Source organism: Dendrobium catenatum, unplaced genomic scaffold, assembly GCF_001605985.2.
Source record: "Dendrobium catenatum unplaced genomic scaffold, ASM160598v2 fragScaff_scaffold_231, whole genome shotgun sequence".
NCBI classification, from domain to species: Eukaryota; Viridiplantae; Streptophyta; class Magnoliopsida; order Asparagales; family Orchidaceae; genus Dendrobium; species Dendrobium catenatum.
Genome location: NW_021318693.1, coordinates 5,379,787 through 5,397,497, shown reverse-complemented (window position 1 = coordinate 5,397,497; position 17,711 = coordinate 5,379,787). Strand labels below are relative to the sequence as shown.

At 35.2% G+C, this 17,711-nt stretch overlaps 1 protein-coding gene across 2 annotated transcripts in view; it reads right to left on the bottom strand.

The window, feature by feature from the left end:
- Positions 1-5,188, bottom strand: part of LOC110104799 (ubiquitin carboxyl-terminal hydrolase 27) — a 36,928-nt gene extending 31,740 nt beyond the window's left edge. Inside the window, exon 1 of one of the 2 annotated variants that reach the window (XM_020834056.2) lies at positions 4,942-5,188. The gene's annotated coding sequence lies outside the window, so the exon portion shown is untranslated. The remainder of the gene's footprint in view (positions 1-4,941) is intronic. The other variant, XM_020834052.2, reaches the window with a different exon arrangement.
- Between the last annotated feature and the right edge of the window lie 12,523 nt (positions 5,189-17,711).

Sequence of the window (17,711 nt, the reverse complement as noted above, 5' to 3'; positions counted from 1 at the left end):
CCCCATGGCCGATTTCCCCCCACTCGCCTCCACCACCCCCACTCTCCATCCATCATCTTCTCCTCTTGATTGGAAAAATCTCTTAGCTACCACACCCCAGGTCTCAATGACTTTTTCACATTCGCTCTCCTTCGTCCCGGCTCAAAATTTTACAGCTAGTTTTACGACTGAACAGTTTACTGCTGGAGCTTCAGAATGGTCGCTGTCTCTCGTCGGGTACTCCATCGGTAAGCGGCCGTTCTATGAGGCTTTGCTGGCGACAATCAAAAAAGTGTGGAACCTTAAGGGTGCTTTCTCCCTTCTCACCATGGACGACGGTTTTTTTCTCCTGAAGTTTACAGCCTTAGAAGATTATGAACTTGCGTGGACCAGAGGGCCCTGGTTTTTCTTCGAAAAACCCTTCATCCTCCAAAAGTGGTATCCTTATTTCATCCCTAAGAGGGAAGAGTTCTCATCGATTCCTCTGTGGATCAAAATTATGAACCTGCCGCTCTCTCTCTGGACTCCGAAAGGTATTTCTAAACTTGCAAGCTGTGTAGGTATTCCCCTTGCAGTCGATGCTCTCACTGCCGCAAAAACTAGATTAACATTCTCTAGAATTTGTGTGGAAATCACCAATTCCTCTCCTCTTCCTGATGAAATTTTCTACTCTATTGATGGAAAATCCTTTCCCCTTCGAGTGCAATATGACTGGAAGCCTGAGCACTGCTCCCAATGCGATTCTATCATGCATCCCCCGACCTTGTGTCCCAAGGACCCCATCATCCGACCACCTGCTGCTCCTAAGCCTAGAGGTAGAAGCACCAGCCGTAAGCCTCGTGCTACTCCTCCCCCTCGCCTAACAATCCCAAAGCCAGCTCTTCTACCAAAACTAGACATTCTGCCACAATCAGAACCTACTCTTCAAAATCCTCAATCAGGGCAAATAATCCCAAACCTAAATTCGCCATCTAGAGACCTTGTCTCTCTTCAGGACCCAAAACTAGCCACTATGGAAAACCAGCCCACCATCAACACTAAGAATAAATTTGATGTTCTGGTAGACTCCACAATTGCTGAGAAACACCCTCCTGAGCACCAAACCCCGACCTCTACTACATCTCTCTCTAACCCAAATCACAACAGTCCACCCCAAACCTCTCCAAGATGCCACCAACCTGTCATTCCTCCCACTTCTGAGCAACCCTCTTCTAGCTCTAACTCTAGCAAAACACAATCTACCCAACACAATACCAAGCAAAACCAAAAATCAAACCATGGCAAAAATGCCAAAAAACCATCCAACTCAAAATGTCAGTAAAACCTCCTAAGCTTGCGGCGTGGAACATTCGTGGGTTCAACAGCCCAGAGAAAGTTCTATGTTATAGAAACCTTGTAAAAAGCCACAATATCGACCTCCTCTTCATTCTTGAAGCTAAAATCTCCAATGCCAACCTCACCAACCCTTGGTTTAATAACCAACACAAAATTTTCCCTATGGAAAGCTCCTGTGATAATTTCCAGCATTCTAGTCCCGGTCGTATTTGGGTGAAATGGAAAGAGGGCAATGTGAACTTCACTCCTCAGCTTATCACTAGTCAACTTCTTCAAGGTATAATTAGGTTAAATGCTTATTATACCATTGCTGTCACTGTGGTGTATGCTAGTAATTCTTACATTGAAAGGCAAACTCTTTGGAGGGATTTACTTATTATTGCTAGTGACATGAGGCATCCGTGGACTGTCATTGGCGACTTTAATTGTTGTCGTTTCTCGGTCGTATTTGGGGAACACCTCTTACAAATAGCTCTCTTGGTGATTCTAACAACATGATCTTCAATGCTGGTTTACAAGATCTGTCATCTGTGGGGCATTTTTTCACATGGTTCAATCAACAAGACAACAACACAACAATCCCATCCACATCAAACTTGACCGTGTGTTGGTTTAATGACAGTTGGCTAAATCTCTTCCCTAATTCTTATTATAAAGTGGGGGACCCTAGTTGCTCGGATCATTCGTCACTTTTCCTGTTGAATTCTGAGGAGGTTACAAGGGGTCACAGATTTATGTTTAAGAATTATTGCACAAAGTTTCCTGACTTTTGGGATTGTTTACTGGACACTTTCTCTCAGCCTAATGAAAGCAGCCCCCTTAGCTCCTTCATCTACAAGCTAAAGACTCTTAAGAACAAGTTCAAACACAAATCCTGGGCAAACTTCAACAACATCCAATTAGAGGTTGATGCCCTCTCTCAAACCCAACACCAGGTGCTCAGCCAACTTTAGATTGACCCTCTTAATAGCAATCTTAATGAGAATCTGAAGAAGATCAACTACAAGCTCAATTATTACCATTCTACTCTCTCCAGTTGGATGGCCCAAAGAGACAAGGTTAGATGGCTCACTCACGGGGAAGATGATTTAAAGTTCTTATACTCCAAAATCAATGTCACTAAAAACTATGGCCACATCAAAGAAATTTCTAATGACCTGGGCTCCTTCAACTCTCATCAGGGCATTTCTCAAGCCTTCATTGGCCATTATACCAAACTTTTCAATACCATGAATCAAGCTTCTCAAACTCAAACCATTCCTGTTGGTAATATGATTCCACCACATCTAATCTCCTCTCTCACTACCCCTATCTCTATGGAGGAAATCAAAGGTGTTATTTTCTCTAGTAAGAAACACTCTGCTCCTGGTCCAGACGGATTTACTTTTGAATTTTACAGAGCTTCTTGGGAAACCATAAAATACCATGTTTGCAAAGCTATCAACTACTTCTTCACATCCTGTCATATGCCCAAGCACGTGAAAGCAACATCCATCGCTCTCATTCCTAAGCTCCCCCATGCTAACAATATCAAGGACTATCAGCCTATCTCTCTTTGTAATGTTATTTACAAGATTATTGCTAAACTTATTGCTAATAGGATGAGAGTTGTTATGCCTTTTATAATACATCCTAGTCAAAGTGGGTTCATTCAAAAACGTATTATCACTGACAACATTATTTTGGCTACCGATCTCCTTGGGATAGATCCTAATGTATGAGATCTAGAGGGATCCTAGGACCTAGAATAGATCCTAAGGTCAGGATTCTAGGAGGCTCCTAGAGTTTGAATTGATTTGGGAAATTGAATTGGTTTAGGGTCAAGATTGGTCCAAGTGACCTCATACAAAAATGAGGTCAACAACACTCTCAAATCAATTTTTGAGATTTTTGGGGCTGCCTCTGGACTGCTTGTTAATCCAAACAAAAGAACTATTATTTTCTCTAAAGATTCCCTGTAGGCTGCTGCTTTCTGTGATGTTCTTCAAATTCAGCAAACTATCTCCCCTGTCATCTACCTGGGATTCCCCATCTATCACAAAAAACTTAGGAACTGTGACTTTCAACCCCTCATCAAAAATATTTCTGGAAAACTGAATGGATGGTCGGCTAGAGCACTTTCTTTTGCGGGTAGAATTCAGTTTCTTAAGCTTACTATAAGCAACACTCTGGCCTACTGGATTCGAGGAGCTATAATACCTAAGGGCTGCTGTAAAATCATTAACCGGATTTGCTCTAGGTTTCTCTACTTTGGAAACACTGATTTGAAGAAACTCCATGCTATCTCCTGGAAAGATACTTGTCTCCCTAAGATTGTGGGGGCTTGGGCGTTAATTCTATTGACAACTTATACCACACTTTTGGCTGTGCATTAATATGGAGATTTTTGAACTCTGATAATCCTCTATTCTCTTGGTGGAGATCCAAGTACTGCTCTCTATGGAAGCCTAAATCTGGTAATACATCACTTTATTAGAATTATTTATGTGATAAGGCTCAAAATTTTAAGCACTGTATCTCTCTTACGGTTGGTCAGAACAACACCCTTTCCTTTCTTTGGGATCCTTGGCTTAATGATACTTCTATTGTTAATAGCCTCAACGATACTCAATTATCCTCACAGCACACCCCTTTCTCCACCTGGGCTGTGAATAATTTCATTGATGGTGTTACCTGGGTTTTACCTCACTGTCTTGATCGTTCCATTGCTTCAAAAATTCATCAAATTGAAATTAGTCCTGAGGAAAACCACACCTGGCTGGGGCATTCTACGCCCAAAGCCAGACATTTTAGAGCATAACTTTTTGCTCAGATTCTCAAGGTTCAATGGCACAAGTTAATCTGGCATAAAAAGGGATCCTTGAGATTTACTGCTTTTGCTTGTATGGCTTTCAGAAAGGGGTTAAAAACTGCATATTTTTTAGCTTCTCGGGGCATTTCTATTGATCAACGCTGCAGTTTTTGCCATGATGATCATGAGACCATTGGGCATTTATTCTTTGAATGCAAGTTCACTTTCTCTATCATTAAAAGTATTTTACCATGGCTGGCAAACTGTTTGATGAAGCCCAACCTTTTCCAGGCATTTGATAGTATTCTTGAGCAAGGTTTTTCTAATATACGGGTGAATCTTTACTTGTTAAAAGCCTGTGCTACAATTTATTTCATCTGGAGAGCAAGAAATGACAGAATTTTTGGGGGAATTATGGATTGCTCTGCCACTGTTTCGGCAAAGATTATAAATGATATTATGAGGAAAACATCTGGATGGAAGGATATTTGATGTTTTTTAGGACTGTTTTTTGCAAGGACAATGATGAATGCTGTATCCTTACAGCTGCCCCTAATACGGCCGTCCCTGGCAACCATGGGCCTTACTCTTATGCTGTCCCTTCAGACTGATCGATTGCTTATGCACAGAGTAGCCTAAGTCCTTCTTAGCTTCGGCTAAGCTTGTTGTTTTTTTCCCTAATGGGTTTTGTTATTTGTATTTTCCTTTCTTTTGGAGTCTTTGATTCTCTTTTTGCTGTTGAGAATCAAGACTATAGTTTTATTTTTCACTTGTAATTTCTTTTTATCAATAGAAAGGGCTCTGCCCCAAATATTCCCCCAAAAAAAATCTATCACCTTGAAGGACGCAATCAAGAAGAGGGTGGCGATTGAGGTTTAGATTGAAGGCCGGGACCGGTGGAAAGGCGTTGTGGTAGCTTCGAAAGGGATGGGTCTTTTAATTTACTCTTCAAGCTACCCACCTGAGCCATGCAGGCTCCAACTGCAGCTAGCGGTGTAGCAAACCTTTGTAGGAATGCGCTTCGACTTTGGATTGGATAGAGGCAGTGGATGTGATGATCGAGCAGCTATTAGGTGCACGACGGAAGCAGAGAAGGTGATGTAAATTTTTTTAAAAGAAAAAAATAATCTACATTAATAAATAATAATGCAACACAACTATCTATAATTATATATTATATTTCTACAATCAAGAAAGAATTTCACCTCCTCGACCCGTGCTGGCTGGCCTCTTGGCTCGCGTTCGCTAACTTCCTCAAATTCTCTGGTTGATAATTCTGATCCGTTTGTAAAGATGGGTTCGATTAGTGTCGACCCATTTACGGTCAGATCAAGTCAGGTTCGACTCGAATCTGATCCATTGACCCGAATTGACACACCTAGCTGGCAGTGGCAGTAGGAGTGTTGGACGTCACATTGGACGCGACATAGCCTGCGAGACAGACTCTGGGCGACTGGAAGCAGGCGATCTAGCACGGATCGGTAGCACCCAGGTCAAGCCCGGAATGATTTGAGGTTTCCGAGTCAAATTAATTAATATACTTAGTTTGAGAAAAGAAAATTTCATCATCTTTATACTGCACATCTAATTTGAGTGATTTAGAAAAATTTATAAATTTGATAAATAATTGCTCGAACCTCTTAATACAAACGTATGACATGTATACTTATAATAATTTATTTGTCGTAGTTACTAGTTAAAAATTAATAATAATAAAAATTAGTATGGAGCCAAGACCCAAAAAATATCTAAAAGGATCAACATCGGAACTCAAAATGCTAATAGCTGCAGTCGAAAGCAATCAGCAAACTTGTAAAAAAACCTTAAAAGGAAATAAGGTCAAACATGAAAGGAAACAAACCCTAGTAAGAACAAGATCCACAATAGAAACACCAACAAATCAACCCCATCATATCTAGATATCAAAATGAGCAAACTATAAAAATCTCACAAAGAAGAAACATCAGATATAAATAGAAACTATATAATAGAGTAGCCACACTCCGAATCTACCACCAAATCACTTGTAACCCTTACCACAAAAACACCACTCAATAAGAACAGGACCATCAACACAACAACCAAATCCTCCAAACGCAACAAAATAGAGAAAGGCGACAGATAAAAATTCAGTTAGTCAACCAAATCACACTGCTAGCAGAAGGAGCCAATAAACTTGACCACAAAAACAATCAGCCTAAACAACACAGAAAATGGAAACCCCACCCCCAAAACAAGAATGCAACGAAAAACCAAACCTCAACTTCTCCAAAAATCAGAACCATCCCACCACCAAAATAGAGGGCAAGTATTGACATTTCTAAAGTCTCTTTCATATGATACTAAATCATTAATTTGTTAAGAATTCTTCATATTTAATATGATAAATAGGTTTGCAAACTTATCTATAAAATACAACAAAAATTTTATTTTATCACATTGATTGAGTTACAAATTTTTGTATTTATTATTGATATTTAAAATTTTATTAATGTGTATTTTATGCACGTGTAATTAAAAAAGTATAAAGAAGGGAAGAATCATGAACTTTTTTCATGTAAATAGATTTTGTGAATTAAGATTGATAATAAAGTAAGGGTAAGAAGGAGAAAAGGAAGAAAGATAATAACCCTAGAGAGAAAATTAGATTTTGAAATTAAAAGTTTAGAAATTTCTAATTTTTTTACAATTTAAAGAAAATTTCGACAGGCAAAACATATATTAAAATTATCCATTTTTATTTATTTTATATTAATGTAAGGTATGTACTTTGATTTCAGATTTATTTATTTATGATACGCATTATAATGTATCTTTTTCTCTTCTTAAAATTAGTTATTAGCAGATAATTTGGAGGTTATCAAGATATTACTAATTGATGCTTCTAAGAAAATAGTTATCATAAAATTATTTGTTTGGCACTATGAAATAATTTTGCTGTAAGTATTTATGAAAATATTATTTTAGGATATTGAATACATTTTAAAATGTTTAAAATAGAATAAGAAATTACTTATTTCATGTTTTTGAATGGCTTATTAATTATTTTCATACTTAATTTAAAGGTAATAATATAATAATAAATATTTAATACAAATAAATCAATTATGTAATACCCACAAAAGTGGTATTTTGTTGCACATGTTATGACCTAGTAAGTCTTATGTGTTAGAATTTTATACACTTTCATTCTGTATGAGTCAGGGGATAGTGTATATGTAAATGTCTGAAATCTGCTCTGAAGTAGGTCCCAAGGGTGTGTATGCATGAAAATCAAAACCTGGATTTTTCTCTTCAGAAGGTTGCAACAGTAGTTTTGGGGCGGTAGGGTGCTAAGCTCTCAAAATTTTTTTTTTTTATTTTGAAGTGATTTGGGTCGGTACAGCAACATCGCTATCTAGAGTGTCGTGGCGCAGGCCTTTTTTATATAAAAATAATAAAATTCACTTAAATCTTTATTTGCCAAATAATTCCCCTTGAGCTACCAGCTTAAATATAGAAATGGAAAGATCCTAGAAAGATAATCAAATTCAAGCGGCTTTGATCCTTTTTTTGTTATCGAACTACTTCAGAAAGTTATCTAAATTGATGTAAGTCCAAGCAAGCTTTGATGAGAGTTAAAGTTGGTGTCAACGATATTAATCAACCTAATTTGTAATGATTTGCTTAATGTTGATGGCGATGATGAGTGACGAAGTTAGCATGCTTTAGTATTGGTGTCAATAATGTATATCAGCCTTATTGATGATGACATACAATGATGTTGGTGGTGATGCATGTAATAAAGTCAATAGGCGTCAGTGTTGGTGTCGATGACGTGCGTTAGCCCTGTAGATCATGGGTTGGAACAACATTAGTAACATCAGTACGCGCTAAATTCAAATGGGTGTCAGTGTTATTGTCAATGGCATAAATTAGCCATATAGGCAATGACATGCATGTAGAAACAACGACCAATGAAACTGATGGGTATCAATGTTAGTATTGAAGGCATGCATAAATCTATTTTGGTAGTAATAACATGCAAAGAAGTCAATGGGCATCAATATTGATGTCAGTGATATGCATCGACGTTTTAATTGATGTTGTGCAATGAAATTAGTGGTGACGACGAGTGATGAATTTGAAAAGCATCAGTATTAGCCAATAGTCTATATCAACTTTATAGGTAACGATGTGTGTCAACTTTGATGTTGACAAGTAATGAAGTTGGCAAGTGTTTGTGTTAGTATCAACACAAAGCAATAACAGTAATGGTTATATGATATAGGTGAAATGTAGTCAACCTATTACCCCACATTCAAGTTAGATTTATCAGTGCTTATGATGTAATAAACTCTGAAAATCATGAACTTAACATGTAATTGAACCTTAAAGCAATTTCAATCAAAATCTAAATTTATGATTAAAATTAGTTAACATATAAAATACCAACGAAAAGATATCTAAACCACATAAATAGTAAACAAATAATAATAAAATAATAAGCTGCAAGGAAATAGATTGACAGAAATAATTTAAAGTAAACTTGCAATGATTGTTGGTGAGAGAAAGAGAGAGATGATGTCGCTAGCACAACTTGGTCGCGCAAAATTGGTGGAGGAAGGAACTAAGAAGTAGAAGGCGTAGTTAGCGGCTCTCAATCAAAAAAGGAAGAAGTTTTTTAGCTCTTAATCGAAAGAACAAAAGAGGTTTAAGTGGTTTTAGTTTCTCCTGTTCAATTTGGTTCATGATACTGGTGCTTAATCTGTTTGTAAAATGAAAAAAAATGCTCTTTTTGGAACAATCAGAACATCTCAATTAGAGGAAAGCTATTTATACCTCTATTTGGATCAGACCTTTTGCCATCATATCCCACAATTGGAATGTTCTTAAAGCTTTAGCAGTAACTATGTGACATCAAACAACTTAAGATTATCAGCAGTGAAGGTGAGAATATTAATTGTTGATGGCTGCTTCATTTGGGAGTTTATGGTTCACCTTTCAAAAAATCAAGCAGCAACTCCCAAAATCAAATAATAAGAACCTTTCTTAGGCTTAAGGCCATATGAGACCTCTCTTATGAGATGAAGTTAAAATCAAAGTCAAATATCATAAAATGGGAAATTCATATACAAAATAAATACTTAGCAAGTTGAAGTTACATAGATGCTTAGAAGCTATAATGAAACAATGGTTTAAGTAAACATCATGATTTAAAACTTAAGAAATAATAAAGCTAAAATAATAATTAATTTTTTGAAAAAGGAAGCTAGCTATCACTTACTTCACAATGCTTAGAAAATGAAAGATTGAGTGCCATAAGGGAATTTAAGATGGAGGATCTTCATAAGTAAGAGAAGACTTGGAGTTCATAACACAAAGTAAGAGATAGATTTTTGCAACAATATTGATATTTATAGAGTTTGGAGAATACACATGTTGCCAAAAAATTGAGGGGGAGAGTGGTAAGGAGGATTTTAAATAATTGAATACTATCATCACGTGTACACAATTTTCTTTGGAAAAATTCAAGCCTAATTAAGAAGTGCTAGCATTCATCCATAGTACAAAAATCAATCATAGTATGATAAGTGGACAATAGGCTAGATGGCTAGCTATTCTTTTAGATCGAGAAGTTTTACTTGAATTGGTCTATTTTAAAGCAAACTTTGGGCATAAATAGGATGGTTTTGTAATAGCTACTAAGATAGTAACTCAGTATGCATGCATGTGACTCAACTTATGCCCGGCTTGAATCAAGTATTTATGCATGTGCATTAACTTTCTTGAAAAATTAACTTTATGTATATCCATATTTAATTATTTCGATGCTCTTATATGAGTGGTACAATGTGAATCTAAATATTTTTTTCTTTGAACCATGAGACATATGACCCATAGATCATACATATGATTAAGATGGTGATTGCTATATGATTTTGTTACAATAGGGTATGATTTAATTGAACACATCATATACAATTTCACTTTTTATAGTAGTCTAGCATCTAATTTGTGTATAGTTTTTTGTTGGTGTGCTCGTGGCTTGGTGTAATATTTGTGAAAATTAACTTTATGTATAATTTTTTTATTTCTTACTAGCATACCCTTGGCTTATAAATATCAATTTTATTTCCATTTCCTTTCATTCATTCTTTAGTAGCCTAAAAATATTAAGGAATAGAGGATAGGGGAGGTGAGTTTTATACAATAGAGATTTGGAGGCATTGGTGTCTGATTTAAGATATTGAGTAATTGGAAAAAGTTATTCATGATGAGATCAAATATTATTTTTCTACCTTAATGTCATGCCAAAGATCTAATTAAAAGAAATGTTCTTATTCCTAATTAGTCTCATCATCAGTAAGAAACTAAGAACCAACTAAAACATCTAATTACAAAATTATAAACAACTCACTTTTTATCACAAAAGTATTGTACAATCTAGTATAACTTTTTCTTTATATTAACTCATATACATAAATGATTGAATTACAATAGAATAATTATAAAATAAAAGTGTATCTGCAACTTGAACTTTTGAGTTATCAAACGTTTCTCTACTTCTGCTGAGACTTTACCATTTCCTGAATTAACATGTAAAAATATATATGATGATGAGCACACCACATGCTCAATAGGCTACTCGAGACCTACTAAAAAATTCAATATTCATAATTAAAATAAATTGAATAAGAAGTAAACAAAAAGTTTTACAATTGAGCTAAAGTGATGTGGAAATTATACAATGTTTTATTTATAATATGATTATAATGGTGCATTTAATTATTAACAGTAGTTATCAACATCAACAATATAATTCATTCTTAAACATAATTCATTCTTAAACATTTATGTGGCAATAACATGAACTTCATTTAAACTTCAAAAAGAAGTTAGAATAAAGTTCATGACATGTATATAGATCATGTAAAACATGATTCATATGCACATATTCTAAAGCCTTCTTATATCTCCACTTTTATGTATACCTCCACATGGTCATCTCACATATGTTCAGGATACATAGATGCATTACATATAGGCCGACTCCTCTTATAACTACACTTCCACTTGTTCATCTTACATCTACTCAAGATAGATGGAGGAAATACATATATGCACAAGCCCTTATAACTTCACTTGTATTACAGAAATAAGAAGCAGATGTTACTTATATTACATCCTTTTCTCCCCACACATTATACACCACATGAACATCACATGAATATAGAAGTATTGACATATTCAACATGAATGAATGACATTTAACAAAATACATGAATGCAAGAAAGAACCACATGTACAATAATTTAAGTAGCATGTATCAAATAGAACTTGCACATACACTCAACAATAATAGTTTAGAAAATCATTCATAAGAGATATTTATAACATTGTTTTATGGGTTTTCTTGTTCTATAGCACTCTCTACTAAAACAAATCTTAGTAAAACACAAAAAATCACATATTAAGCTGGTGATCGCATAAAAAAGTACAATGATTTTATAATGTAACTCTATATTATAATTTTTTTTTAAACTACATACTTAAAATAATTTCTTGCTTGTGGAAGTCTCTTTAAAAAACTAATATAGAGTTATATTTATGTTTAGAAAGAAAATGGTCAAAAAGTTGATTTTCAACTTTGCCGATAACATCAAATTTAGGATTCATTTGGGACAAATTTCTTAATGCTTTCTAAAATAGTTTTTTAATTAAAAATTTTCTTGAATTTAAAAAATTTGAACTAAAAAATTGTTTTAAAAAGCAATAAAAAAAGCTATTCCAAACGAAACCTTACTCTTAACCTGTCCTAACTATCATATGGAAGTTTGATCAAGTTTGGGTCTTATTTTGACAATCTAATTTTGATAGTGAATGGCCCATAGTTCATCGTTGTAAAGCCTAAAGAGATCCAAAATAGGAGATCTGAATGTGCTTATGGTGCACCAGGGGGGGAATTGATATTTGTTGAAATCATCTATTCTATGACATACTAAATGTTACATGATAAAAAATAAACATGATAAATATATAAAAGATAGTCACGCATATCAAGTTATAAGAAAATGCTAAAAATGAGAAATTAAAATAAAAGTAAAGTTTAATCAATTATCATAAGGACATGAGATATATTTTTTAAACATTTTTAACAACTTTATACTTAAAATCTAAAATGCTAATATATTTTCAGTACATTTTATAATAATATTTTTTAAATGAGCTAACTCGCAAGCTAACGAGTTTCGTCATTGTTAGTATAAACTTGACTCGTTAGCTCACGAGCTCGTCTCCAGAGCCATTTTTTAAGCTGAGCTCGAGCAAATATACGAGCCAGATTGACTCACAACCCCCAATGAGTTTCTTGTTTCAAGTTTTTTAAGAAAACTTGTTCTCGTTTTCTACTTTTTGGTGACATTGACTGCTCTCACAAATTACATATGGTGTCTTGGGAAAATGTTTGCAAGCCTAAAGTTAAAGGTGGGTTAGGTATCCCGTCTCTTAGTGCTCTTCTATTTGCCTTTAATTGTTCTGTGATTTACAGAATGTATAACTGTACTTCTCCACTATCTACTTGGTTATTGTCCCACTACTCTTCTCCTTGGAGACCTCCTAGTCCTAAAGATAGCAAATTCTGGATCTCTGTTTGTAACATGGCTGTTATTGTGAAGTTTAATTTTAAGTTTTTAATTACACCAAATGCTCCCATCTCTATAATTTGGGATCATTGGTGTTACAATTTTACTCTTTCTGAGCATGTGCCTGGTGTCTATCTCGGTAGCCTTCCCTTCCCACTGCTAAACAATTATATTTCATCTGGGAATTGGGTTTTCCCTTATGTGGTCCCTTAGGTTTTGAGAGCTGCTGTCTCCAGATATTCGATTTTACACATGCTGGTCCTTGTCTTGTTTGGAATGGTTGTGACAAGATTAAATTTAGAGACTTTATTGAGGAATTTTACAACTTTATGCCGGATTGTCCTTGGCATAATCTTGTTTGGCAGAAGAAACATATTTTGAAACATTCCGAGTATGTTTGGCTTGCTGTTGTTGGTGGTTTAAAAACTCAAGATGCTTTGAGATCCATAAATATTTATGTGCCGACAATTTGTTCGTTATGTCACTCAGCTTCTGAAACTGTCAATCACCTTTTCTTTGAGTGCTCTTACTCTTTCTTATTGCTTAATTCTCTATTACCTGGCACAAAAAGTTTTCTTTTAAGACCTACTATTCTCCAACTTCTTCAATGGCTGGAGACTGATCCCTCTGGTTCTCAAATGACTAAGAATTTTTATATGTTGATGGTTTGTTGTACTATTTACCATCTTTGGAAGGAGAGAAACAGTAGAAGATTTGGGAACGAATTTCACAACTCTACTTCTTTGATGTTTACTGTTAGAAGGAGGATCTCTGGGAAGGTTGCTAAATGGAAAAATTTTGAAGTTCTTCTTGATAATTTGTGAAGATTGGATCCTCTACTCTGTATTGCCTGTGGCTGTATATTGGCGGGTTTGGTTAATAACCAGGAAAATGATGAAGCTCCAAAATGATATTAAAAAATTATATACCCCTTGGACGGCCTACGGGCAACCAGGGGCTGCTGCCTTTTCTATTATTACTAAGTCCTGGTTATTCTGTTCTGGAGCTTTTTTTGTGGATCTATTTTTCTGCAGTCTCTCTGGCTGTGTTACTCTATTTTTTTCAGGTGCTTGCTCCAGTCATGTAGTGGCAGTGATGATCAATTCCCTGTTCATCTTTGCTGATGAGGACGCTGTTTCTGAATCTGTGAAATCTTGGCTACTAATGGGCTTTAGCCAATCTCTTAGCTGCTGCTGTTTTTTGGTTTTGGGTTAGCTGCGGTCTATCCAGCTTCTTTTTTGTGTAATTTTTTTGCTTGATTGGGTGGTATAGTTGGGGTTTTTATTACACTTGACCTTCATAAGTTTTTGTTTTTGCTAATGAATGATTATCTTTACATGTAATCACCTTTACTTGTAACCTTTTTTTCTTTAATATATGGGCTTTTGCCTCAAAATTTTCCAATATATATATAGCCACTGCAAACGTATTTGGTAGGGAATATTCAATGTACGTATTTGCATAAATAATCCAATTTGTATGCTAGTTTAAAAATTATCAACTTTTACACAATGCTTTAAAAATCGGACCGGACCGGCCGGTCCGACCGGTTCAACCGTGAACCGGTCTAAAGGCTGGTTTGGTTCAACCTGAAAACCGGCTTAGCTTCAAACCGACCGGTTTTGTCCAAAACTGCCGGTTCAACCGGTGAACCGGTCGCGATTCACTTGAACCGGCCGGTTCAAGATTTGTATTTTTTAATATTTAAATTTTAAATAACTTATTTTTAAATATTAAAAAATATTTATAATTTAATTTCAAATTTGAAATGCTTAATTTTAAATTAAAAATTCCAAACAAGCATTTCATAAACATTTATTAATTCATTTGTAAGTTCATTTTTTGTTAAATTTAAATTAAATTTAAAGATTGAATATGCTTAAATTTAAAATTATATAAGATATTAGTAATATGTAAGTTAAAACATCAGTAATAAGACATCAGTAATAAGAAATCAGTAATATAAGATATTAGTAATATGTAAGTTAAAACATCAGTAATAAGACATCCGGTTCAACCCCGGTTTGACCGGTTGAACCGGTCGAACCGTGAACCGCTCTCTCTACCGATTCGTTGTCCGGTCCGGTTTTCACAACCTTGCTTTTACATGCAATGTGACCTGTCATATTAGCTTTATTTCTAGCTACGTAGACATTTGATGTGATGGTATGCCTCCTTAGAGAGACAGAGACCATCGAGGAATGATGTATTGATGTGATGGAAGGATGGCTATATTCCATCCGTGAATGAAGTGGCATTGATACGCAATATTTTTAAAATAGGCTGCATTATAAGTTAATTAAGTAAAAAGAATTTAGTTTTAAAAAGATTAAAAAATGAGCAAAAACATCAAATTAGTTTTTTATTTTTTCTTATAAAAAAACGCTAATATATTTGACGTATTAAGAACGCTAACAAATAGATTAACATTTTCTTAATTATGTGATGTATTTTATAAATATAAATATATAACATTGGTTTCATTCATGTTTTGAGTAATCATCTCTGTAAGGATTCTACTCAGGTTTGAATCCTAGAGATAGAAAATGTAAATTTATTTTTTATTAAAGGATGGTTGCATTTGAAATATTCACGGTGGTAGGGAGTGATCTAATTTAGCGTCTTAGTTTTGTACGATGATCCAAAACACAAACAGATAAGATAATAGGGGTACAACGTTCATAAGAGACACAAGAGTTTTATACGAAAACCCCTGAAAAGAGAGAAAAATCATGAGGTCTGACCTAATTTTAATGAATTCACTACTATTTGCAATCGATTACAAATGAGACATTCTCTTGGAGGGAAGGCCTTGACTTGATGTGACAAATATAAATCATATAAAATGCATTACATGGTGGGAGTTGGAAGAATATGTGTTAACATGTTTGTTTAGTTCGCATGATCATAGTCGGCGAGCGATGTAAGTTAGAAGAACCGTAGTAGAGCAACTGTGATCGGAAGGACTGTAGTCGGGTGACAGAGGTCAAAAGGATCATAGTCGGGCGACGAAGATTGGAAGGACCGTAGTCGGGTGACGGTGATTAAAAGGACTGCATTTGGCGGGTGACAGATGTCAGAAAGATCATAGTTTGGCGGCGATGGTCGGAAGGACCATAGTCGGTGAGCAACGAAGGTCGAAAAAAATGTAGTCGGGCGACGATGGTCGAAAGTGTAAAACCCCTCCGAAGCTGATTTTTTTAGTGCTGTTAGTCCGGACGAACTGGACTTAGTACAGGACGAACTGAAGAAAATTATGAAGAAATCTGTATGGTTCGTCTGGACGAACCTGTAAGGGTCGGGACGAACCGTAGGACGAACCGAACAGAGAGTTTTGTCCAGGGACGAAGAAAATTGGAATTAATTTCGTCTGAACATTTTGAGTCCAGAGGAGGTCATCCCGGGATGAATGGGAATCGTCCGGGACGATCCTACTTGATAAATTAAGGATTTGAGATATTTTTTGAAAAGAGAGAAAAAGGCAGGAGAGAGAAAGAGAAGGAAAGAGAAAGAAGAAGCTGGGTTTTGGAGCTCGTGGTGCGCTTTTCGTCCGACGCCGCTGTGCGCTTTTCGTCCGACGCTGCTGTTGAAAGAATTGTTCGTCTCGCAGTAAGGAATTTGAATCCTATTTCTGATTTCAAAGATTTTGAGTTTTGGTATTTTTCTGCTCAGTTTTATGTTTCCGTTACCGAAAAACGTGCATATCTTTGTATTGATAAAACTTTTACCGCGTAACTTTTGGTATGTTATTGAACTTATGTTTTTGTACAATTTGAGTAATTTCTGAAAAGTTTTTACCGGATATTTTGAGTTCTGTGCGTTTTTTATCGAATAGAAAATTATCTGGCTGTTGAAAAATATTGCTTCATTACGAGTAAAGCTTTGTAACGTTGTTTTACACGATTTCTGGTAATTTGGTGATTTTCTGAATTTGTGAATTTTGTGAAAATTTCATATACTACCGTTATGCCATTGACGAATTTTCTGAAGTATTCGATTTTTATGATTTGAATGTTTTGATGTGCTGTGATATCAGAAGGGAGTTATAAGGGGCCGGAATCCTTTGTGATTCCGTTGTCTGGGTCCCGGAACAAAGAGAGTTATAAGGGGTCGGAATCCTTTGTGATTTTGTTGTCTGGGTTTGGGAAACCTGAAAGCAAGTTCTGTTCTGAAAATTATCTGAAAGCAAGTTTTGTTCTGAAAATTATCTGAAAGCAAGTTCTGTTCTGAAAATTATTTGAAAGCAAGTTCTGTTCTGAAAATTATCTGAAAGCAAGTTCTGTTCTGAAAATTCTGTATATCTGTTCCGTTCTGGTGCTTTAAGCACAAAGGGAGACATAAGGGGCCAGAATTCGTTGAGATTCTATCAGTGTCAGGGAAGGGAGGCATAATGGGCCAGAATCCGTTAAGATTCTATCAGGGTCCGGGAAGCTGATATCTGTTATGTGAAATGTGCTTTTATGATTTGAATTCTGTTTGTTCTGTACTATTCCATTTATTTTGTATGATTCTATTTGTTCTGTACTATTCCGTTTATTCTGTATGATTCTGTTTGTTCTATACGATTCCGTTTATTTTGTATGATTCTGTTTGTTCTGTACGATTCTGTTTATTCTGTATGAATCTGTTTGTTCTGTACGATTCCATTTATTCTGTTTGTTCTATACAATTCTGTTTATTCTGTATGATTTTGTTTGTTCTGTATGATTCCTTTTATTCTGTATGATTCTGTTTGTTTTATACGATTTCGTTGGTTCTGCGAAATCTGACTTGAATATTCTGCTATTCGAAATAAATTTAATTCTTCTGTATCAGCTGTTTGATTCTAATCAAGTATATGAATATGGTATTTCATTTGATTATATATGATTTATGTGATTATCTGAATTCTGTACGGATTTACTGTTACTACATGATTTCACTTTTATAGCATAATCGTTCATGTCGTCATTGGATTGTTATTGATATTGATACATACACTG